The 25,332-nt window shown below is 42.1% G+C and overlaps 1 protein-coding gene and 1 non-coding gene across 11 annotated transcripts in view; one reads left to right on the top strand and one right to left on the bottom strand.

Annotated features, from left to right (window-relative positions):
• Positions 1-25,332, bottom strand: part of DACH2 (dachshund family transcription factor 2) — a 521,453-nt gene that overhangs the window by 450,082 nt on the left and 46,039 nt on the right. The window lies entirely within an intron of this gene.
• On the top strand, positions 13,332-13,438 carry LOC118760512 (U6 spliceosomal RNA). Its single transcript, XR_004996820.2, has one exon. It is a non-coding gene; the product is annotated as a U6 spliceosomal RNA (small nuclear RNA).

Raw genomic sequence — 25,332 nt, 5'->3', positions numbered from 1 at the left:
TATATCTATCTAATCTTATCATTTTTATTTTGCTTCACAAGTTCTTCCCAAGAAGGAAAGCAAAAAAATTTTTAGTCCGTTCTGAGTAATACATTGGCAGGAATCCTTAAATGGTAAAATTTATGAGGTTTTATTTTATTTTTCCCCTAGGTGCAGGTATTGAGATATACATCCAACTTGTCAACTCTATGCCTCCTAGATAGCATTTCTTCCACCAGAATAGGGGAAGGGGGAAAAAAAGTATCTCCTGTAAGAAAAAAATATTTCATTTATTTGAGGTACTGAAATACAGAAGCAGCTAGAAAGAAATCTCTCTTATACTATTTATTCACCAACTGTGCATGGCTGCAGTAAGAGCTGGGAACTCAGTTCACATCTCCCGTATGGGTGGCAGATATTCAACGATTTGAACCATCATCAATTCCTCTCAGGGTCTGCATTGGCCAGAAGAAGATATTTAACTCAGCTGCTCCAAAGTGTGATGTACGCATCCTTTAATTTTTTATAATTTATTTTATTCACTTGAAAAGCAGAGACAGATTGACAGACTTCCCAACTGCCAAATTACTTCACAATGGCTACAACTGAGTATCAAAACTTCAATCCAGATTTCTCATGTGAGTACAAGGGCCCCAACAACTAAGCATCATTAGAAAATACTTAAATAAAGTGAATAAGATTTACATATTTCACGATACAAATTTAGAAGCATAGGAGCTTCCTCCCTCCCTCTTCCCCTTTCTCCTTTCCTATCTATCCCACTCTATTTTCCCCCAAAGTATTGCAATGGCTTATTTTCCTTTCTTTGCACAATCACAAGCTTAACATTTGAGCATAATAGCTAACTTGAATCTTCACTAGTAACCTAAAAGCCTGCCCTGAAAATAGTTAATTTAACTACAGGTATACTGGGAAAGACTATAACTAAAGTAAGAACAAGACAGAGAACAGGGAGAAAGAAAAAAGAGCATCTCATCCTATATAAGTAATACCTATACTGATGTCACAAACACTTCCCCATAATTTAAATTTAACTATGTTTTTCAGAATCTTAACAACTTATATAAAATCTACTCCATTTTCAATAACAGTAGGTCTAAACAGACTCAAAGCGGCACTAAACAACAATAAAACTACTATACCAATGCATGAGAGGGGAATCGGGTGCGATCCTGACAACCTCTTAACAGGAGGTCATGTGCGTGGAGCAGGGGAGCACTCCAGAGTGGAACAGGTGGTAAGGAGGAAGCTTGGATCCCAACCATGAAGACTCCCAGACCTTCACCACAAACTATTAATACGAGCAACAAGGACTATATCCCAACTGCCAAGGAGGCCACAGGGAATTGGATGCCCTCGGAGGCCGAGTACTCTGAGGTCACCCACCCCCAACCGGAGCTTCCAAAGGGGATGGAAGAAGTCCAAACACTACCGTGCAGAAACCAACGTCATTGGAAAGACAACCAGAAGCCCTGAGTGGTCTGCAGAAACAGAAGAACAATAAACGTCCTTCGGGACCAGGGAGGAGAGCTTTCTCTGGTCCGAGCCTGGCTCCACCTCTGGACCCCCCCTCCCTCGCAATGACCATCGGGATCACTTCGAAAACCCCTCACAGCAAACAATCCTACAAACTAAAAAAAAAAAAAAAAAAAAAAAAAAAAAAAAAAAAAAAAACTAAAATAAATAAACAACAGAAAGTAGAACTTGAAATCTGACAGGAAAGAGCTGGCATGGATTGGCTCATGCCTCGCTGGGTGGGTCACAAAGATTAGTTACTCCTCACCATGGTGTTGAGGATTTTCCTGCACACCCCCCCCCCAAAAAAAATGTTCTGCACCTAAAATGTTGACATATATCTTGTTAGAGTTACAAGCCAGTCTGGATTATCCTAAAATCTGCCAAGATCAGCAAAATTTTACTTCAACACAACAACTGGCTAAATACTAAGATGAAATGGACACGAAACAGCTGAATGGTGCCTTATGGCCATTTTAAGGTATAGAGCAGCCGGTCCTGTATATGAACTAAAATTGAAATGTCAATGAGCTAATCATAGGTTGTGGCTAGGACTTGTTTTCCTTTTTTTTTTTTTTTCTTTTTAATACACTGGTTACTCAAAACCATGTCAACTCCATAACATTGCAAATTGCTGTTGATGTTATATTGGGACTCTTAATTGACTGTGATGATATTCTGCCAGCTCAAACTTCAGACCAGAAAAGGTCTCCCCAAGAAACTGTTCAACCCATCTGGACAATAAGTAGCTGGACTCTATGCTTGGTATATGTTTGCAATGAAAGAATCTTGATTGAATTTGAACTGTAATACTGCATCAAGGTGGAGGAATCCACCGGGGGGAGGGGAGGGGAAGGGAGGGGGGGGATTCCCAGAGCCTATGAAACTGTCACATAATGCAAAATAATTAACAATAAAAAAAAATAACAGTAGGTCTAGTTTTCTTTCCTCTTATCTTACACATGACGCCAGAGATAAAAAAAAAAAAATTCCGTTCAATTGCTAGGTCCTCACTGTGCATCCATATGGTTCCAGCTATAAAAAATGCTATTTTTGGAGTTCGACCTTGGTGGCTCGGGTGACAGCAGCCCTCCACAGCGGTAGCACCTGCTTGTGGTGAGTACCTGAGCCATGTTGTACCCAATGCCTGGAAATTGGCCCATGGGCTCCATCGCAATGTGGTGAGTCCTAGGCTTTGAGGGACCAGTGCTCCCATAAGGCGCAAGACTCTGCCTGCTGGCTCCCTGGCGGTGAGCTCTAGGGTTTTTAGGGTATATAATTGCTGCCTAGGGACATCCAAGGATAAGGCTAATGTGAGTGTAGGTGAGGGATGAATCTTGTGTGACTTTCAGTGACAGGGTCATGGAACAAGCATGGGGACTGAGACTGGTGGCTTGGAGGGGAGGGTCCATAAGATCTATTTGGGACAGTCTGATTTACCAGCCCACATGGGAGTCCTGAGATGGGCTGTTAGCATAGAGCATCACTGACTGTCACACACCAGTCCACACAAAAGCTATGGATGGGGGGCTGTCTGGCAGGACTAGGTACCAATACCTGACTGAGTGTTGGAACAGGGGATAGGTCACACTTAGCAAGGTCAAGACACTAACCAGCACGCAAGAGAACCAGGTCCTGGGGTAGATTCTAGGGCGGATGTGTGGGCCCAACCCTGTGGAAATACAAGTCCCACTGGTTAGCTCATGATTTGGGCTGGTGATGGGCTGAGCTAGGTGTTACCATGGAACCTGCCATCACTTATGGGTAAAGGATCTAACAACAGTCTGAGCAGGTCAAGGCAGCAGCACCCAAATGTCATCCTAAAACAGGGTGTGGGGTGGGAAGGGCTGCAACTGGAAGAGGGTGGATCTTTCAGGGCTGAGCAGACCTTAGTACACAAGGAAGAACAATAATCAGGCTGGGGTATAGGTCATGCCGAGCTAGGTTATTATACTGACTGGTGTGCATGAGGCAGGGAAACTGGGCCAAAGCATCAAAGGCAAAGGCTGAGACAGTTGAAGGGCTAAGCCAACTGGATCAGAGCCACCACTGGCATGCACATAATCTAGGACTGGGAATAGGTCCAGTTGGAGAGCTATGAGAGTACACCCTTGCTTGGTTGGGGTTCCCATTGATGAATGTGGGTGCCAGAGTGGGGTTGCGTTCTGGTCTGGATGTGGCTGCAGTATCCCTTGGCACAAATGTGCACTGGGGCTGGGCAACTTAGCCAGGCTACACTCCAGCACCACCTGGTGCTCTGGAGAGCTAGAGTAGATGTAGGACAGACTAGGCTAGGTCTCTGCCCCTACTAAGCCATGTGTGAGCTGTGTCTGGGTATGGACAACCCTTGGCTGGGCTGAAACATCCAACATTAAGAACCGCAATGGGTTGAAGGCCAGTCAGGAAACGTCACTGTTACTGCCAGGACAGGAGGTGGACTAAATAAGGCTGGCCCATGGACCCACCAGTGTGTGCAAGATCTGGCAATGGGAGAGGTTCTGCTATAGGAGCTTGGGAAACTCCTCTGTCGGGACATAGTCCCTGCAGGTGAGTGCAAGAATCATGATAGGGAGCAGCCCAGACCAGGCCAGGGAAAGGTACCCACCAGCATACATTTGGCATACGTTGGGGCAGACAAGGCTGAACCAGTTCATATCACCTGCTGGTGCATCCAGGCACCAGAATAGAGTCTGAGTCGGGCCAGGTTCGGTCACAACACATACCAGTCCACATTGCTGGCTGGGCTGTGCTAGGCTGTAACCCTCACCAGTGTCAGCTGGAATTTGGAGTGGGCCAGGCCAGACCAGGCTACAGCACCCACTGGCAAAAGTTGAGGCGAGGTAGACCATGCCAGATTGGGCCACAGTACCCAAGCAGCACACGTGAGAACCTAGTGGGGAGAGGGGGCAAAGGTGGTAAGGGGAATGTGGAGGGCTCCACTGCTGGACCACCACTCCCACTGGAGAGCATGAGTTGGGATGGGGCAGACCAGACTGGACAAGGCCTATAACACCTGTGGGCCTCATGTGAGCTAGATTAGGGAAAAGCCAGGCTGTGCAAGCATAAGTCAGAGTGGGCGTGGGTTGGTGGGGCTTTGCCACAGCATGAGCTGTCAGATGCTGACACTAGGGTCTAATTCTGTGAAGTTAAATTGAAGAACCACCTGGAGAGTGCATGATCCGGAAATAGGAGTGGGTCGAATAGGGAAATAGTCTGCTGTACATACTGGTAAGCACGGAAACCAGGACAGGGGTGTGCCTGGTGTGGGCTATTGTGGGTTGCTCTGACTAGACTGCAACATTTGGCATAAGTTGGGGCAGACCAGGCTGAACCAGTTCACATCACCCGCTGGTGAATCCAAGCACCAGAACAGAGTGCAGGTGGGGCCAGGTTCACTCACAGCACATACCAGTACACATTACAGCTGGAATTGGGTGGCTGCTGGGCTGGGGTAAGCTGTAACCCCCACCAGCAGCAGCTGGAACTTGGGGTTAGCCGGGCCAGGCCAGGCTACTGCACCCACTGGCAAAATTGAGGCGAAGCAGGCCATGCCAGACTGGGCCTCAGCACCCAACCAGCACACATAAGAACCCAGGGGGGTGGGTGGTGAGTGCATGATCTGGGAGTGGGAGTGGCCCAGTTGGGAAAAAGTGGGTACCTCCTTCTGGGGTTATCATTCCCACTGGAAAGCATGAAAACCAGGACAGGGGCAGGGGTGGCTAGACAGAACGGCACCCGCCAGCATGTGTGTGGGCTGGATAGTAGGGCTGGTTAGGGTTGAACTAGACTTCAATGCCCATTGGCCTGTATAAGAGCTGAGTGGGATGTGGGACAATTTGGACAAGTCTGCGGTATATACTGGCAAGCATGGGAACCAGGACAGGGGGCAGACCTGTTGGGGGCTATTGGGAGTTGCTCCAACTAGACTGCAGCTCCCACTGGTTTCTGTGAGGGCCTAGTATGTGGTGGGCAGAATCAGGCTGGACTGCAACACCCATTGATTCATGTAAAAGAAAGGGCTGGAAACAGAACTGACCCAGCAATTGCAACCACCAGCATATGCATAAGCTGATTGGGGTGACAGACTGTGTTGGACCTTGTACTGGCAAGCACACACAAGAATCAGGTCTGGGGATCACCTCAGACAAAGTTTCTTTGGGGATCCCTCCAACTGAACTGATCTCAGAATCCCAACCTTGAAGAGACTGTCAGCCAGTGGATTCTGAAGAGATTTCACCATGTGTGGAATGGCGAGATTGGCAGCAATTCAGAACTGCTGAACCAAGCAAACTGCTTGAGCGTGCCTCACAATCGGACCTGGGATGGGTGGGAGGCTGGGTGGGACTTCTCCCTTTATCTCTCCCCTGACCCTGGATACAGAAAATAATAATAATAATATTAATGTGGAAAGAATGGTCTTACCCACTTTCCTGCGGTCCTTGACCCCTTGTGCCCTAATCAACTATGTAAAGCATATCAAAATAAAATAATTTTTAAAAAAGAAAATGCTATTTTTCCATTATTTTGAATGTCAGATAATAGGTTTCATACAAAATTCCAAATTAAATATGTCTTAGTGTGCGTGTATGAGAAATAGTGCCTATGAAAGAAAGTCACAGTGAATAAAAATCTACTTCGAAATACATACCATATACATATCAAGATTTTCAGAAAAATACCGAGAAGAATCTAGATAGGTAATAATGATGAATTTTGTATTTCAAGTTTGCTAAGAGAATGGATTTTTATGTTTTTCAAAGCTAACCACACAAAGCTATGTTGTTAAAGCAATGAATATGTTGAATATTTCCATAATGCATGATATGTAGGGCAAGGCATCACTTTGTACCCAATCAATAGACACAATCAGTATTTATCAGTAATAAATAAATAAATAAATAAATAAATAAATAAATAAATAAAACCAAACACACTGAGGAGAAACCAAGGATATGATTACAGAGAAACCACAAATAATAACAATAATTTCTAGAAATCAGTAAGTACTCAGATGTATTGATCAGCTACAGGAAATAAAATATATTTTGAAAGTTGACTTCCTACTAGTTCAAAATCAAACGATTTTTGCGTAAATGATTATGAGAGGACCCTCTGTACGGCTTGAAGAAAAGAGTAACATAATAATTTGAAGACACAAAACTGTCTGAATTTCAGTAGATTTATCAGATTGTTACTCAGCCAAGTAAATAAGAGCTAACATCAATTAGTCATATAGGGAAAGAACATCATTTATGTCAAGTTAGTATTTTAATTCCATCAATACTTACTAAGTGTCTTCTGCAGGCACTCTAGAATTCTCTGATTCATCCATGCATATTCCAGCCAGAGGCCAAGCCAAGGAACCTGATTCACCGGTTTCTCCCTACTATATTAAACTGCAAATACTGATTTGTGAGTCACACGTCCATGGGTGATCACTGAAACTGTGCAAATTAACTGAAGGTCAGATAAAGCTTTGCAGGTAGGAGGTAATCAATTAATGGAAAAGACCAAATATTTAGCTCAGAAGTTCAAATTTGGTTCTAAGTGCAAGTAAAGACTCACTGAAGAATTCATGAAAAATTCTTAAGAATAAGATTATGCCATATAATTAAAAAAAATCAATATCCTGGAAGAAAAAAATGACTAAGACTGAAGCTATTATAGTCTTATAGTTGTGATGCATTAGGGTTGCCTGGAAATGGAAAATAGAAAACAGGAGAATTCTGAAAAAATGTTAAAAAGAAAAAAATTGGATCAAATTGGGAAAGCAATTGAAATGGGGTCAAGCCTTAGGAATGTATAAATGAGAATAGAAGCTTGTCAAATTGAAATTATAGAGGTGTTATGTACAGTTATAATGAACAAAATGATTACTACATTTATAATTCATATTGACATGTAATTATTAAAACTGATTTATACATGAGACTTCAGATTTCAGTTTGTGAAATAAGTGAAAATGACACTATCGAAGTTTATTTTATTGGAAAGGCAGATGTACAGAGAGGAGGAGAGACAGAGAGGAAGATCTTCTAACCAATGATTCACTCCCCAAATGGCGGCAACGACCGGTGCTGCGCCTATCCGAAGCCAGGAGCCAGGAGCCTATTCCGGGTCTCCCACGTGGGTGCAGGGTCCCAAAGCATTGGGCCGTCCTCGACTGCCTTCCCAAGCCACAAGCAGGGAGCTGGATGGGAAGTGGAGCTGCCGGGACTAGAACTGGCCACCACATGGGATCTCGGCGCATTCAAGGTGAGGACCTTAACCATTACACTATCGCACCGGGCCCGGGAGTTCTATTTTTAAAACCCGAAAGAAGCAACATTATTGCTTTTGGAGTTCGTAAACTGCTTTTCAATACGAGATGTTCACATCATAAACTCTTCAAGGCAGTGAATGCAAATGTATAACAAAAAGCCAAGGACAGAATGGTGCTATCCCTTAGTTATGAAGGTAGAATGGGCACAAAATAGGATATACAATTATCTGAGGCAAAAGAAATCCAGAAAATTAAATTATCACAGAAAGGAAAAATTATTTACTTACTTTTTATGTTTGTGTGCATTGTATGTATGTATGTATGCATGTATGCACTTATGTATTTGAAAATCAAAGAGAGACCGAGAGAAAAAGAAAGAAACCAGTTCATGTCTACTACCCTCGGGTCCACTCTCCAAATGCCAACAGCGAGCAGGGCTTGGCTTCTGCTGAAGCTCGGGGCCACAAATCCAATCCAGGTGTCCCGTATGTGTGGCAGGGACCTATCTATGTCAGGCACTGCCTGCTGACTCCTACGGCATCCAGAAACAGGAATGTGGAATCAGGAGCCTGAGCTGTGGATCAAATCTTGACGCTCTGATAAGGTTTGGGCACTCTCACAATTGTCTTAAATTTAAGGCCAAATGACTCCAAACAAATGACTCCAAATAATCCAAAACGTCAAGAAAAATGAGACGTAGAAAAAAAATTGTTTTCTAGTATTTTACTAATATCTAAATTGTATGTGGTTATAATGAAAAATAACTGATGGGCCTGGCGGCGCGGCCTAGCGGCTAAAGTCCTCGCCTTGAACGCACCAGGATCCCATATGGGCGCCGGTTCTAATCCCGGCAGCTCCACTTCCCATCCAGCTCCCTGCTTGTGGCCTGGGAAAGCAGTCAAGGATGGCCCAAAGCCTTGGGACCCTGCACCCGCGTGGGAGACCTGAAGGAAGTTCCTGGCTCCTGGCTTCGGATCGGCGTGCACCGGCCATTGCACTCACTTGGGGAGTGAATCATCCGACGGAAGGTCTTTCTCTCTGTCTCTCCTCCTCTCTGTATATCTGACTTTCCAATAAAAATAAAATAAATCTTTAAAAAAAGGAAAGTAATTGAGCCTAACGGATAAAGAGTACCACAACTGAATAAATTTAGAAAGATGAACTGAATGATAATTACAAAATGTTATTCAAAAATGTTATGACTAAACACGATACCGCAAAATGTTTATATTTAAATAATCGATTTAGATAAATAAATTCAGATGTTCGTTGAATATCACACTGTGGATAAAATCCGAAAGCAAGTCTCTACACCATCTTTATTCAGTTATGTAAAAATGGCCCCTTGGGGTCCAGTGGCATGGCCTAGCAGCTAAAGTCCTCGCCTTGAAAGCCCCGGGATCCCATATGGGCGCCAGTTCTAATCCCGGCAGCTCCACTTCCCATCCAGCTCCCTGCTTGTGGCCTGGGAAAGCAGTTGAGGATGGCCCAATGCATTGGGACACTGCACCCGCGTGGGAGACCTGGAAGAGGTTCCTGGTTCCCAGCTTCAGATAGGCGCGCATCGGCCCGTTGCGTCTCACTTGGGGAGTGAAACATCGGATGGAAGATCTTCCTCTCTGTCTCTCTTCCTCTGTGTATATCTGGCTGTAATAAAAATGAATAAATCTTTTTAAAAAAATGGCCCCTTGGGAATGCTCATTCTCTTACTAGATAAACTTTATCTACCATATAATTTTGCTTCCTTCGTCTTACCAAAGTAAATGGAATTTTATACAATTTACATCTGTTTTCTTTGTAGACTGGCCATAGGAAATACAGAATACTGTCAGATTGAACTGCAAAGTTTACAGAGTGCATGGAAAAGCATATAAATAAAATGTCTTCTGTGGACTAATTCACATGCTCCAAAGGAGGTAGTGATATTTGTATCTCCTTGTGAAAGAATTGTGACAAGAAATTTGTAATTTTACCCTTTTGCTGCCTTAACTCACATGATTGAGCCTCTCAAAATACAGGTCTTGCTACCATAAGAGTATTTACCTATTGCCTTAAAATTGATATTTGCCATTTGTTTGGTGGAACTTAAACTATAGAAAATTAGTAAGATAAGAGGCGGGCACTAGGCCTAGTGGCTAAGATGCCAGTTAGGACACTCACACTGCATACCAGAGCACCCAGTTTTGCTATCTGGTTATGCTCCTGACTCCAGCATCCTGCTCACGCACACCAGGGGAGGAAGCAGGTAATGGCTGCATCCCTAACACCCACGTGGGAGACCTGGATTGAATTCCAGGCTCCACATTACAGCCCTGGCACAGGGGAAGAAACCAACAAATGGCATTCATATTCTCTCTCTCTCTCCCTCCCTCCCTCTGCTTCACTATCTGTCTCTCTCATGTGTGTGTGTCTGACTCTCAAATAAATGTATAATAATTAAAGTAATAACACAATGAGTAACATCTTAAAAATTAACTAGAACTTAATCTTCCAGTTAATGAGACAATATAAAATCCATGCATAACTTATAATAATAACTCAACAATACAAAAGCACAAGAAGGAAAGATTATATTTCTACACTAAAATTTGAAAAACGAAAAACATAAAGCATGCTAAAAAATCAGGTAAGTCTAGTTTGAAAAGTTTCTATACTAAACTCAAATTTGTAAACATTCAAATCAACCTGATTTGATCAATCAAACTCCCATATGTTCATGAAAACAAATGTTAGGTACACATGAGAATACAAGATGGATGGTAGGTCACACATTCATTCTAATCCAGCCACATTTATCATTATTAATAAAATTCTCCTGTCTAAAATATTCATAATAGTAACTAATAAAATAGTATAATAAGCATAATGGCTTAATTTGTTGTTACATAAATGCACACTTACAGATATCTCTCATATGTGTGTATATTTATATACAGATTTTCAATATTTTTGGATTCTATAATAATTTTGCAGAAAAAATAGCAATACTCACAAAGAAACTTCAGTGCCACTGCCTGTCAGCTATTCAAAAATAAAAGCAAAATAACAAATGCAATAAGACATAAGACTTGCAAAAGAAAATGATTTGATTGCCTCCCAATACACTTGACCCTTGACAATATCCAAATGAACTACCAGCAGATTTATACAAACAAATATATTTCAATCTAAGTTCAGTCTTTTCATGGAACTTTTGAGATCAGGATATTTTTGTTGTTGTTGTTGCCGACTTGCAAGCAATAAACTGGTCAGAGACAAGGTATTTTTTTTAAAACAACCCTAAAATTGTGCACATACCGTAATAATTGCTGTTTGCCATTGATATCTGGTTCACTTCAGTAACCTAGCTAAAGTAAAATAAGCAAATGATACTTTAGAGCTTAGACTTTTGAAATTATTTTTCAAAAACCTAAAAGTATCACCTTCAATTTAAAAAAATTGGGGGAGATTTTGCGCCTAGTGTTTAAGAGGCAAGGTGTCTGTGCCCCACATCAGATATTACCCATAAACACTAGTAACAAATGTTTCAATTCTATTCCAGGCTCTGGCTAATGCAGAATGTTGGAGGCAGTGATGACAGTCCAAGTACTTCATTAGGTCCCTGCCACTAATGTGGGAGACCTGAATTGAGTTTCAGGCTTCTGCCTTCAGCAATGGCCAATGCTAAGCCATTACCGGTATTTGGGGAATGATCTTGCAGGTAACAATTCTTTCTATCTCTCCCTATTTCTCTCTTTCATATATTACTTTAAAATAAAGTTTTTGAAAATGATTTCAAAATTTGCTTCCATTGTAACTCCCTTTGTCAAGATAAAAGATATACTAAAAGCATTAAAATATCCAAAATTTTCTAGCCAGTTAACGCAAATTCCTGAACCCAAAAAATAGGAGTTAGTAAGATGAATACAAATGGTAGTATTTTTTTTTTTTTTTGGAAAGTCAGAACTACAGAGAGACAGAGAAGGATCTTTTGTCCACTGGTTCACTCCCCAAGCTACTACAGTGAGTGGAGCTCAGTCAGTCTGAAGCTAGGAGTGAGGAGCTTCTTTCCAGGTCTCCCACATGGGTGCAGGGGCCAAAGGCTTTGGGCCGTCCTCTACAGCTTTTCCAGGCCACAAGCAGTGAGCAGGTCTGGTAGGGGAATTTCAGGAATTCCCTTTTTGGGCCCCTGTTTCCACTGTTGAGTGTGAGACATGGGATTGGGGGAGGGCTGGTATGGGGGCAGGCCAGACTCTGCTAGGTTGCTGCACCAGCTGGCAAGTGTTGGGACTTGGTGCAAGTCATGTCGGGCTGGACCGCACTACCTCTTGGCAGGTGCAACATCAGCATTGGTAGTCAGTCTGGTATGGAAACTATGGGCACTCCTCTGTTATATTCTAGCTTCCACTGGTGAGCACAAGAGCCAGGGCTGGTGAAGGACTAGCAAGGGCAACATGGCAACACCCATCAGCAAAGATGTGGATAGGGTCTGGAGACTGGCCAGGCTTAACTAAGCCGCAACACCCATATGTATGCACAAGAGCCAGATGGGATGCATCACATAGCTGCACACAGAAAAACCAGGCCTGGGCCTGATGGGGGTTCTGGGGGTCATCCTGTCTAGGCCATGGCACCCAATGGCATGTGTGAACACAGGGCCCATGGCGGCTGGGCCACAACATGTATCAGTTCATGTGAAAGATGGGACTTGGGGTGGAAATGACTGCATCCACTGGATGTTGTGTTGGCTAATGCAGGTGACAGATTGAACCTTTGGATGTTGTGTTGGCTAATGCAGGTGACAGATTGAACCTGGTCCTGCAGTGGCTGGTTTGTACAACAGTTAAGTATGAAGTCGATCCAGGTGAGGTTTCTTAGGGGACTCCCCAACTAGATGGTTGGACTCAGACTCTGGCCACAGGGAAAATAAAAATCTATGTGGTCCAACCATGGAATGCACATGTCAACTGGGCCTTCTCAGTTGCTGATGCCTCAGTTGGTAAGCATGTCCAGCTGCACATGTGGCACAAGACCCAGTTCATCCAGGCCAAAAAAGCATGCTGAGTGCCTCATCAGAAGATGGAAAACAGAACAGGTTGGACAACTTGCCTGGCCAAGCACAGCAACACATTTCTGGGCACTTGGTCAGCCAATAAGCCTTGGAAAGGAATTCTCAGTCCTGGTGTTTTGAAGCCTACAACATCTCACAACTATCAAAAACACTGAAGTTATACCCTAAGAACATTCTTCCCCACTTCAAGGTTTCTAAAGCATCATTAAATGAACATCCTTTCATCCCCGGGTACTGATGTAGTTTGACATAAAGGAGTGCCCTCTTCCTCTTCCCTCCCTGCAGACACAGGAGAAAAAAAAATTGAAACATTTGTCCCACCCACGTTGCTCCATACCTTGACCTTCCCCACCCTAATCACAGACCCACATTGTATGCATCTCTCAACTATATAGACAATTTTAAAAACAAAATAATAATAATAATAAACAGAAGTCAGCAGTAATTTGTAACCAGTAAATAACTGAGATAGCAAAGTTGTTATGTGAGCAAGAATGTAGCTTCGCGCTCGCTTCGGCAGCACATATACTAAAATTAGAACAGTACAGAGAAGATTAGCATGGCCCCTGCACAAGGATGACACGCAAATTCGTGAAGCGTTCCATATTTTTATGCTTGCAATGGGGGAATCTCAACTGAACTTGAACTGTGGTTATGCAACAAGGTGGAGGAATCCACCATGGTCGGAGGGTTTAGGAAGGGGTGGGGAGAACCCAAGTACCTATGAAACTGTGTCACATAATACAATGTAATTAATGAATTAAAAATAAAAAAAAGGATGTAGCTTCCACCCCAACAATATATCTCAAATAACTTCATTGTATTCTAAGTAAAGATAAAATACTTTTTGTTTGATTATTTCTGTTAAAACCTCCTTTTGGGGGATTTGTCAGAAGAGAAAAGCCCCAAGGTCACCTGTCAATAACAGAACAAACTCTCAGTAAATCACAGCGCTTCACAAATAAATTCCTCATCAGTAATTAAAACCAGGCCTCTCTGGCCCTGTGTTATCAGCTCATCAAATTCATTGCTCATCTAGAATAACAGATCCACATCTGCAGTCATTACAGCACGCCAGATAAATCAATCCTCTCAATGATGCTTTGAGCCATCTCTGCTCCCTTTTAACCAGCCCGATATTTATTTCCCCCTGACACTTCTGACATTCTATTTACTGTAGGCAAATGGAACTCATACGGCACCTTGTAATGGCTTTACCAAATCCCATTGTGGGGCATATCTTAGAAGACTGATGGTTGCAATAAACAAGGTTTTATGGTGTAAGTGTGAGCTTCCAACTTTTTTTCCCCTAGAATTTGACTTCTCCAGTGAAGGTTTATTACACTTGATTGCAGGTGGAAGACTAGTAGCCATTTAGAGCTTTGTTAACTAAAAGTCAGCAAAAAAACTTTTGAGCTGATGTCAGTGTTTCTTGTCTTTTATTTTCTCTAATTTAATTTTCTATCAAAGAAATTGTCAGGGGTTTGCAGAATCAAACGGCATAGACAAATAGTAGTTATTTTAAGTCATTCTTGTACATTTGAGAGTTTTTTGAAAAAAAATCATCACACGTTAAGACTTTAAATTATTATTCTTAAAAGAATATACAGAAAATTTAAAGCTCATGCATTTTAATGCTAAAATAGTTTTGTGATTATAATTTGCGATTCCAGAAAAAATGCTTCTAGAGACATTAATCACGTCTTTAAACAAAATGAGCATTTTTACAAAGTTTTTCTTAACTATTCACAAATAAACCAACACTGAGAGGTAAAATGAAGCTGGGATTTGGAGGAGTTGCATTAACCTTGTCAGTCACATATGAGGTGGCTCTGCATATACCATTCTTCACTGAACTGCATTACCTATCATGGCACCAGCTATTAGGGTTCAAAGGGGCTGTTATCAAATTAATCTCACAATGTTAGCAAAGCTCATTCTTGGCACATATAAAACGAATTTCTTTATGCCATGAAAAAAAGCACCATCCAACTGATTTTCTAATCCCTTTTTTCTTTTCAAGCAAAAAATAAAGCACCTAGTAGGTTGTGAATGTGCTGAGATCATCTTGTGAATACTGATTCAAAATGACAGGATACAGTCTTTTCCTTAATGAAATTCTATATTTATCACTCTATTGTTCTTGGGTACTGGTCCTACTGCTCTCAGAGGCCAAAGTTTGAATATATTGGATTTTGAAATAATAGCCTAAAGCATCGAGTTGCTGGACCATGCTACACAAGTGGTAAGAGGCCTGTCCTTTTTTCCCCCAGCCCCCTGCCATTCATTAACATAAAGCAGAAAGAGAAAAGCACAGATTCTAAGTTGAAACTTTTAGAATGTCTGTGCCATCTGCACTGGGGTGGAAATTATGCAAGACTTTTCTAAGGACTCCAAGGAGTGCAAACAATAAAAATATTTAGAGCAAGATCAATCTGCCTACTACAGAATATAGTAAATCACATGAAGCCCTCTGAAAAATAATAAAAAGTTTCATTTCTGTCTTCCCTTAAATCCACACACAACAGCAACCTCAAAGTCAAATCTGGCTTGGTTGACTCCTTGAATTCATGAAACTTTAATCCAAGAAGAGAACAAACTTGGTTTAGGAGTATAGGCTTACAGTGGTCTAGAAAGGATCACCTAACTCACGATTACCCTGCTGCTTAGTTAAAAGCTGAATGGAAACTTTTCATCTTAAATACTCATTCCCAACAATTAATCTAACCAAAAGAAAAAACAAAGCCCTTCATGTTTATAAAGTATTTTCATACCTATAGCTGGAATACAGGAGCTACAGGAACTCAGAACTGAATGAGGTCTTAGAAATCACAGAGGAGAAAACAAAGATTAAACTGATGTGTCCAAGGCCTCATAGCTAGGTAATGGTTAAATGCAGAAATCAGAGCAAGCCTCTCAAGCTACACTCCTCTGAACTAGCAGGTATGGGCGTTAACAGCCTCAACAGAAATATCTTCTTATGCTCTGATAATATTCTGCTTTCTTGCATTGTACGTGAAGCATTGGCAGAAAGATTCACCTGAAGAAATGTGGAACCTGTATCCCTTCTGTCCTTTAAAAGCAGGAACAAAGACAGCTGCGCTTTCTAATTCCTAACACCAAACCCAATTCCTGGCACCCAGTAGGTGTTTAAGAAGTATTCATGTAATACATGAAATCAACAATTTTTCCACCTCAGTCAGGAGGTATAAGCTCCTTCCTTCATGTCAGTGAATTAGAGGAAAGAATAGAAAATAAAGAAACATGTAAGCTTCTTCAATGACATACTGGAGAAGAGGAAATGACTATATCTCTTTTTAACTTACTTATACAGGCTAGGCTGGGTGCAAAGATGCTGATCAGGATAGAGTAGTACCAATAATTGTTATGATCCTTTATATTTGAAAATTTTAAAGAGGAAAGTTAAGCTTCATAACATTCTGTATGATGTAGTTAAATATTATTATCACATTTTCCAGAAGGTAAATTCAAGAACAAAGGTGTGAAGTGGGATGTGTATGGTCAAATAGGAAGCTTATGACAAAGCTGACAATGTAATCAATGAACCTTGATCTTCAATTCTTAACACAATCAATTGTACCAATTATAAGGACCATGTGATGATAATAAAAGCCACATTTTATATTGCTTTTCCTGCTAGGAGTTCAAAGTGCTCTATAAACACACTTTCTGCCCAGTAGTTTTGTAAATATCAATGTAAAAACGTACAAAGGTAAGAAATTCAAGTCCCTCAACCTCACAGGCATACTCTGAATTATGAAAAAATAATATTTGTAATTAGAAATTATTATTTTGACTTCATGTAAGAACTTTAATCCATTCTAATATATACATTAATTTTGAGAAACAAAATATTACTGCACTTGAAAACTACTATGGGAAAGTGGGCTGAAACAGCTTTCTAAGATGAATGGTATTGGGTTATTTTTAGCCCAAATAAAATACAGGACATTACAGGGTCTTTTACAAGTAATGAAATTTTTTTTAAAAAATTACAGGAGTAGGCTTTTGGCTTAGCAGTTAAAACACACACATCGGGGCATGGCGCAATAGCATAGTGGTTAAAGTCCTCGCCTTACACGCGCCTGGATCCCATATAGGCGCTGGTTCTAATCCCAGCAGCCCTACTTTTTTTTTTTAAAGATTTATTCATTTTATTACAGCCAGATATACACAGAGGAGGAGAGACAGAGAGGAAGATCTTCCGTCCAATGATTCACTCCCCAAGTGAACCGCAACGGGCCGATGCACGCCGATCCAAAGCCGGGAAGCTGGAACCTCTTCCAGGTCTCCCACGCGGGTGCAGGGTCCCAATGCATTGGGCCGTCCTCAACTGCTTTCCCAGGCCACAAGCAGGGAGCTGATGAGAAGTGGAGCTGCCGGGATTAGAACTGGCGCCCATATGGGATCCCGGGGCTTTCAAGTCGAGGACTTTAGCTGCTAGGCCATGCCGGCGGGCTCCCCAGCAGCCCTACTTTTATCCAGCTCCCTGCTTGTGGCCTGGAAAAGCAGTCGAGGACAGCCCAAAGCCCTGGGACCCTGCACCCGCATGGGAGACCTGGAAGAAGCTCTTGGCTCCTGCTTTGGATTGGCTCAGCTCCAGCCGTTGCGGTCACTTTGGGAGTGAATGATTGGATGGAAGATCTTCCTCTCTATCTCTCCTCCTCTCTGTATATCCGCCTTTCCAATAAAAATAAATAATAATCTTAAAAAAAAAAAAACCGGAGACTCGCAAGATGGCCGACATAGGAGGAAGACTGTGAGAGAGCTCACAGACAGAGAGGGCTAGAACGCGACAAAAGCGTAAGTGGAGCAGCATAGAACTACAGGGAGAAGAACGTGAAGTTCCCTGGACAGTGTGGAACCAAAAAAATCCACACAACTCGGAAGAGCAACCAGGGAAAAACAAAACAAAGGGCAGGGAAGACGACTTTCCGCTGCTGACCTGCTGAGTCACCTTTGAGTGCAGACACTGAAAGCCGCAGACCGACCCGCAGACACTGTGGCCGTGAGGACCGGCGGTGATTGGGGCCGGCTGGCATCTGCTCACCCTGGTCACCAGGACGCGCCAGGACCTGCGCCCGCTGCAGACACCAGGACCCTGAGTCATCGGGACCCGCCGGCATCCACCCACCCTGGTCGCCAAGCCCCGCCGGGACCGCCGCAGCCTCCAGGTTCCATCCGCCTACACCCGCCGGGACCAGCAACGGACGCAGTAGCCGGGAGACGCACCCGCGGCAAGGGTTCCCACCAGAGGAAGAGGCAGACTGCAAGAACCTGAGGTTTGAGTGAGTTGGGTGGGGACAGTGGTGGGTTGGAGGCTTCGAGAGTTGGCCCCCCAGGGGCACGGACAGAGCCTGAACACAATTGGTGCTCGTCTCCCCGCCCCTCCCCCCCCGAGACTCCAGCGTCTAAAGACACAGGGCGAGTGCCTTGAAACTGCCAAAACTGTGTCTGGGAGAAAGGCAAAAGGCACACTGAATACTCCCCCGTGCCTTTGCGGTCTGGCACTCAGCTGGGCAGTGCTATCCCACAGGAACCCAAGCACGCCTCTGGGCTGGGCAGTCCCGTGCTAGCGCTGGGGCGGTCGGTCCCCTGCAAGCGCTGGGATGGGCGGGCCTGCACAAGAGGCGCTTCCAGAGAGCACCTGGAACACCCCACGCCCTATAGTCCCGTGCTTGGGAGACGAACCAGGAGAGCACTGCGGACCCGCGTGCAGGAGGCATTCCCAGAGAGCACCTGGAACCTCCACGCCCTGCAGTCCCTGGCACTGGGGACACACCGAGAAAGCACCTAGAATCCTAAGAGCCCTGTGATCCCGCGCACAGGGGGCACGCACAGAGAGTGCCTTCACTCCCCCACGCCCTGTGGTAGCATACCTGTAGGGGACGAGCTGAGAGTGCGCTTTGAATCCGCTGGGCCCTGGAAGTGGCGCCCTGAGGTCCAGTGTTCTGGAGACGCACCAAAAGTGCCTTGAAAATTCCCACACCCTGCTACTCCACGCCTGCAGACTCCGATCTCTACAGGATAGTGCTTGGAGACCCCTCAGCACACTGGTGCCTAGGTCTCTCAAAAAAGAAACACTAACACAATGGGAAGAAATACCAGAAAAGGTAATGATCCAGATGAGAGTGCCAACACCCTACCAATAAAGGATCAAAAGCCAATGTCTATTTCGGAGATGCGAGATGAAGACATAGAAGATCTACCAGACAAGGAATTCAAAAAAATAATGTTAAAATATGTCAGAGACAATGAGAAGAATTGGGAGGACTTCAAGGAATTCAAGAACCACATAGCCTCAGAAATACAACAAATGAAAAGTAAAATCCTTGACTTAGAGCACAAAATTGAGAGCCTAACCAACAGAACAAATACAGCAGAAGAGAGGGTCTCTGAAACAGAAGACACACAAAATGAACATACCCAGTTCATTAAACAGCTGGAGACAAGTCTGAACAAAGCCAATAAGACCATACAAGAAATGAAAGACAACCTCAGAAAATCAAATATTAGGATTATTGGCCTTCCTGAAGGAGCGGAAAAAGAGTCAGGAATGCAAATGGTGCTCGACGAAATTATACATGAAAACTTTCAAAACACTTGGAACATGAACCCAGCCCAAATCCAGGACGGTCAGAGGACTCCCAGCAGATATGACCCAAAGCGATCTTCACCCAGACATATGGTGCTCAAGTTCCACTCCAACGAAGACAAAGAAAGAATCCTAAGACAAGTATGAAGCAGAGAAAAGATCACATACCTGGGAAAACCAATCAGGATCACTGCTGACTTCTCTGAAGAGACTTTACAAGCAAGAAGAGAATGGACAAAGATCTTCCAAATCCTGAATCAGAACAACTGTCAACCAAGAATATTGTACCCAGCAAAGATCTCATTCGTATTTGAGAACGAAATCAAATACTTTCACAGCAAAGAGAAATTAGAAGAATATGCCAGCACAAAACCAGCTCTACAAAATCTCCTTAGAAATGCACTAAATCCAGAAAAAAAGGAGGTGAATCATAAGCAAAGATGGCAAACAGGAAGATCTCCCCACTAAAGTCCACACAAGGAAGGGCAATTACACAGATATCAACACCCACAAAAACAAGTATGGCAGGGCAAAATCACAACCTCTCAATTTTAACTCTTAACACAAATGGCCTGAATTCACCAATCAAAAGGCATAGATTAACAGAATGGATTATCAAACAGCACCCAACTATCTGTTGCCTACAAGAGACACATCTAACCAGAAGAGATTCGAAGAAGCTGAAAGTGAAAGGTTGGAAACAGATATTTCATGCCAATGGACGAGAAAAAAAGGCTGGGGTAGCTGTCCTAATTTCAGATGATGTGGACTTCAATCTGACACACATCAAAAAGGACAGGGAAGGACATTATATATTGGTGAAGGGACTGATCCATCAGGAAGTAATTACCATTGTGAACATATATGCACCAAATTCAAACGCACCTAGCTACGTGAAGCAATTACTCACGGACTTAAGGGGAGACATAGATATGCACACAATAATAGTGGGTGATCTTAACACCCCACTAACAACAATAGACAGATCAACAAAACAAAAACTCAACAAAGAAACAACAGAGCTCATACAAACAATAGAACAACTGGACTTGGTTGACATTTATAGAATTTTTTACCCTAAGGCCACAGATTATACATTTTTTTCAGCAGTGCATGGCACCTTCTCCAGGATCGACCACATGATAGGACACAAAGCAAACCTAAATAACTTCAAAAAGATAAGAATCATACCATGTACCCTCTCAGACCACCATGGAATGAAGCTGGAAATCAGCAATTCAAAATGCCCCAGGAAATACAGAAACTCTTGGAGGCTGAACAATATGCTATTAAACGAACAATGGATCAGAGAAGAAATTAAAGATGAGATCAAAAAATTTATGGAAACCAATGAAAACTCTGACACAACATTCCAAAATTTGTGGGACACTGCCAAAGCAGTGCTACGGGGTAAACTCATCGCAATTGGAGCTCATGTCAAGGCCCAAGAGAGACGCCAAATACAGGAACTAAACACACACCTCCAGGAATTGGAAAAACAACAGCAGAAGAGCCCCACACACAATAGGAAACAAGAAATCATCAAAACAAGGGAGGAAATCAACCAGATAGAAATAAAAAAAACCATACACAAAATCAATGAATCAAAAAGCTGGTTTTTTGAGAAGATAAACAAGATAGACACCCCACTGGCCCGACTGACAAAGAAAAAACAAGAGAAGGCAAGAATTAACAGCATCAAAGATGAAAAAGGCAACATAACAACAGACACCGCATCCATTAAGGCCATAATTAGAAATTACTACAAAGCACTGTACTCCAACAAATCAGAAGATCACCAAGAAATGGAAAAGTTCTTAGACTTCTACCACCTGCCAAAACTTAGCCGAGATGCAACAAACGACCTGAACAAACCCATAACTGAAGTAGAGATTGAATCAGTGATTAAAGACCTCCCAACAAAGAAAAGCCCAGGCCCAGACGGCTTCACTACAAAATTCTACAAAACATTCCGAACAGAACTGACCCCAATCCTCTACAAACTCTTCAAAACAATAGAAAAAGAGGCAACCCTTCCAAACTCATTCTATGAAGCCAACATTACCTTAATCCCAAAACCAGACAGAGAACTAACAGAGAAGGAAAACTACAGACCTATCACTTTGATGAACATTGATGCTAAGATTCTCAACAAAATCCTAGCCAACAGAATTCAAAAACACATCAGACAGATCGTTCATCCAGATCAAGTAGGATTCATCCCTGGAATGCAGGGATGGTTCAACATTCAGAAATCCATAAATGTGATACACCACATCCAAAAACTGAAAAACAAGAATCACATGATAGTATCAATAGATGCAGAAAAAGCTTTCGACAAAATCCAACACCACTTCCTACTAAAAACCCTAACCAAGGTAGGCATAGATGGAAAAATCCACAACATAATTAAAGCCATATATGAAAAACCCAACGCCAGCATCATAGTGAATGGAGAAAAGCTGGAACCCTTCCCACTGAGATCTGGAACAAGACAGGGATGTACACTTTCTCCACTACTATTCAACATAGTCCTAGAGGTACTCGCTGAGGCCATAAGACAAGAAAAAGAAATCAGAGGAATCCAAATGGGAAATGAAGAAGTCAAACTCTCACTATATGCAGATGATATGATTCTTTATGTAGAAGAGCCAAGAGACTCAATACAGAGACTGCTAGAACTTGTACGAGAGTTTGGTAGAGTGGCAGGGTACAAAATTAATGAACAAAAATCAACAGCCATAGTGTATGCGAACAGCCCCAAGATGGAAAAAGACTTAACCAGCAAGATACCATTCAAAATAACAGAGAAAAGTATGAAATATCTGGGAATAAATCTAACCAAAAATGTAGGAGACTTATTTGAAGAAAACTACAAACCACTTAAAAAAGAAATTGAACAAGACCTCAAAAGATGGAGTAACATCCCATGCTCCTGGATAGGTAAAATCAATATCATTAAAATGTCTATACTGCCAAAAGCAATATATACATTCAACGCAATCCCAATCAAATTGCCCAAAACATTCTTCATGGAACTGGAAACAATGATCCAAAGGTTCATCTGGAAGCACAAAAAACCACGGATAGCTAGAACCATCCTGAAGAACAGGAAGTTAGCAGGGGGAATCACAGTTCCGGACCTCTGGACATACTATAGGGCAGTGGTTATCAAAACAGCGTGGTACTGGCACAAAGATAGAGAGGAAGATCAATGGAGCAGAATAGAAACACCAGAAGGAAACCCATACAGATACAGCCAAATAATCTTTGACAAAAAGACAAACGACAATCCAGGCAAATGGGAAGGTCTGTTCAATAAATGCTGTTGGGACAACTGGTTAATAGCCTGCAGAAACAAAAAAATTGATCCACATCTCTCACCATACACTAAGATCAGATCTAAATGGATAACAGATCTAAACCTACATCCAGAAACCTTCAAACTTTTGGAAGAAAATGTTGGAAACACACTGGAACACTTAGGGGTAGGCCCTCACTTCCTAAAAAAGACTCCAATTGCAGTAGAAATCAAGACCAAAATAAACAATTGGGACCTCATCAAACTAAGAAGCTTCTGTACAGCTAGAGAAACAATCAACAAAGTAAAAAGGCAACCCACAGAATGGGAGAAGATCTTCGCACACGACATAGGTGATAGAGGGCTGATCTCCAGAATATACAAAGAGCTAAAAAACAACCAAAATGTCAAAACAAACAAGCCACTCAAGAAATGGGCACGGGAAATGGGCAAACACTTCACAAAGGAACAAACCCAAATGGCAAATAAACATATGAAAAAATGCTCAAGTTCCCTGGCAATAAGGGAAATCCAAATTAAAACATCAATGAGGTACCACCTAACGCCAGTAAGACTGGCCCACATGAATAAAAGCACCAACAACACTTGTTGGCGAGGTTGTGGGGAAAAGGGATCCCTACTCCACTGCTGGTGGGGCTGCAGGCTGGTACAGCCTCTATGGAAATCAGTATGGAGAATATTCAAACAACTCAAATTCAACATACCATATGATCCAGCAATAGCACTCCTAGGAATATATCCAGAACACTTGTTTTATGAGAAACCAACATGCACTCCTATGTTCATAGCAGCACAATCAGTAATTGCAAAAACATGGAAGCAACCAAAATGCCCATCAACAGAGGATTGGATAAGAAAGCTATGGTTCATCTACTGCATGGAATACTACTCAGCTATTAAAAAAAACAAAATGCAGTTCTTTGTGGCCAAATGGGCCAAACTGGAAACCATAATGCTAAGGGAAATGAGCCAATCCCAAAAGGTTAAATACCACATGTTTGCCTTAATTTAAGATGATATGATGTTATGTATAACATGTTATGTTTTGAATGTTATATGTTGTGTATAAACTAAAATTGAAGTATAGGTGAGGTGGTCACAGAAGGTGGCTGGGAATTCGCATTTACTTTTAACATATTGGTTAGTCATTACTATGTCAATTAATTCCATAATGATGTAAATTTTTGCTGATGGTATGTTGGAGCTTTCAATTGACTGGGATGATACTCTGCTGGCTCTGTCATCAGACCAGAGAGGGTATACCTAAGAAGCCGTTGAACTTGACTGAACAATAAGATGTTGGACTCTATGTTTGGTATACGCTTGCAATGGGGGAATCTCAACTGAACTTGAGCTGTGGTTATGCAACAAGGTGGAGGAATCCACCTTGGTGGGAGGGTTTGGGGAGGTGTGGGGAGAACCCAAGTACCTATGTAACTGTGTCACATAATACAATGTAATTAATGAAGTTAAATAATAAATAATTTTTAAAAAAGTTAAAAAAAAAAAAAAACAACCACCCGCATCATACTTTGGCATACCTTGGTTCAGGATTTTGCTCTAGCTCCTCATTCCAGCTTCCAATCCGTGCAGACTATGGGAGGCAGCACATGATGGTTCAAATACATTGGTCTCTGTCACCAATGTTGAAAACCTAAACTGCATTCCTCGATCCTGGTTCCAGCCCTGGTCATTGTGGAGATTCGTGAAGTTAACTAGCAGATTTCTTTCTTCCTTTTCTTTCCTTCCTTCGTTCCTTCTTTCTTTCCTTCTTTTTTCTCTTTCTCCCTCTTTCTCTGTGTGTTTATGTATGTGTGTGCCTTTCTATGTGCCTCTCAAAGAAATCTAGAAGTTTTTTTAGAGAATAAAAATCATTAAAAGCTAAAATATAACAAAACTAAGCAAAAATAAGGTTATGATATTGGAAATGGTTGGGCTCAAATGTTTAGCCTCAAAGCTACTTATCTTGTAGCAAGAGTATTTTATTTACGTTTAGGATGTATAAGCAGATTACTACAGAAACAATTCTTCATAACAAATGCTTTAAGCCAAATCTTTTGCTCCAATACTCATTACATGTATTTTTATATTTGCAAGACCAGACTACATTATTTCTAAACATTGTTTTACAGAGCTACAAAACTAGTTTTAAAATGCACAGATTTGCTTTTCATTGAAGGTTTCCAGATTCATTTATTTCTTCTGTTAGAATCGTAGCAGGAGACAAAAGCTAAAAATCTATTTTTAGTGTTCACATCTTTTAGCATATGCCCAGTCAATTGTGGCAGGTAACTAGAATTTTTTATTATTATTTTAAAAATGGGCAACAGTCAGGTGGAATGCAGATGTTAGAAACTGCACCAAAGCAAGCTGATGCACAGAATTGCACAGAACGCAAGTAGATTGTTTAGTCTCTGCAATCAGGGTACAATGGATCCGTGTTTTACAACACACAAGAATTCCACAAATCTGCTTCTCTTTTTGACAACAGAGATAGAAGTCTGCTTTGAAATGTAAAATAATAGGTCTAAAACCCAGAATGTAGAACTGTGACAGGTTAATCTTCA

Source organism: Ochotona princeps, chromosome X (genome assembly GCF_030435755.1).
Source record: "Ochotona princeps isolate mOchPri1 chromosome X, mOchPri1.hap1, whole genome shotgun sequence".
NCBI classification, from domain to species: domain Eukaryota; kingdom Metazoa; phylum Chordata; class Mammalia; order Lagomorpha; family Ochotonidae; genus Ochotona; species Ochotona princeps.
The sequence above is the reverse complement of the archived record's forward strand: the minus strand, read 5'-3'. Positions and strand labels throughout refer to the sequence as shown.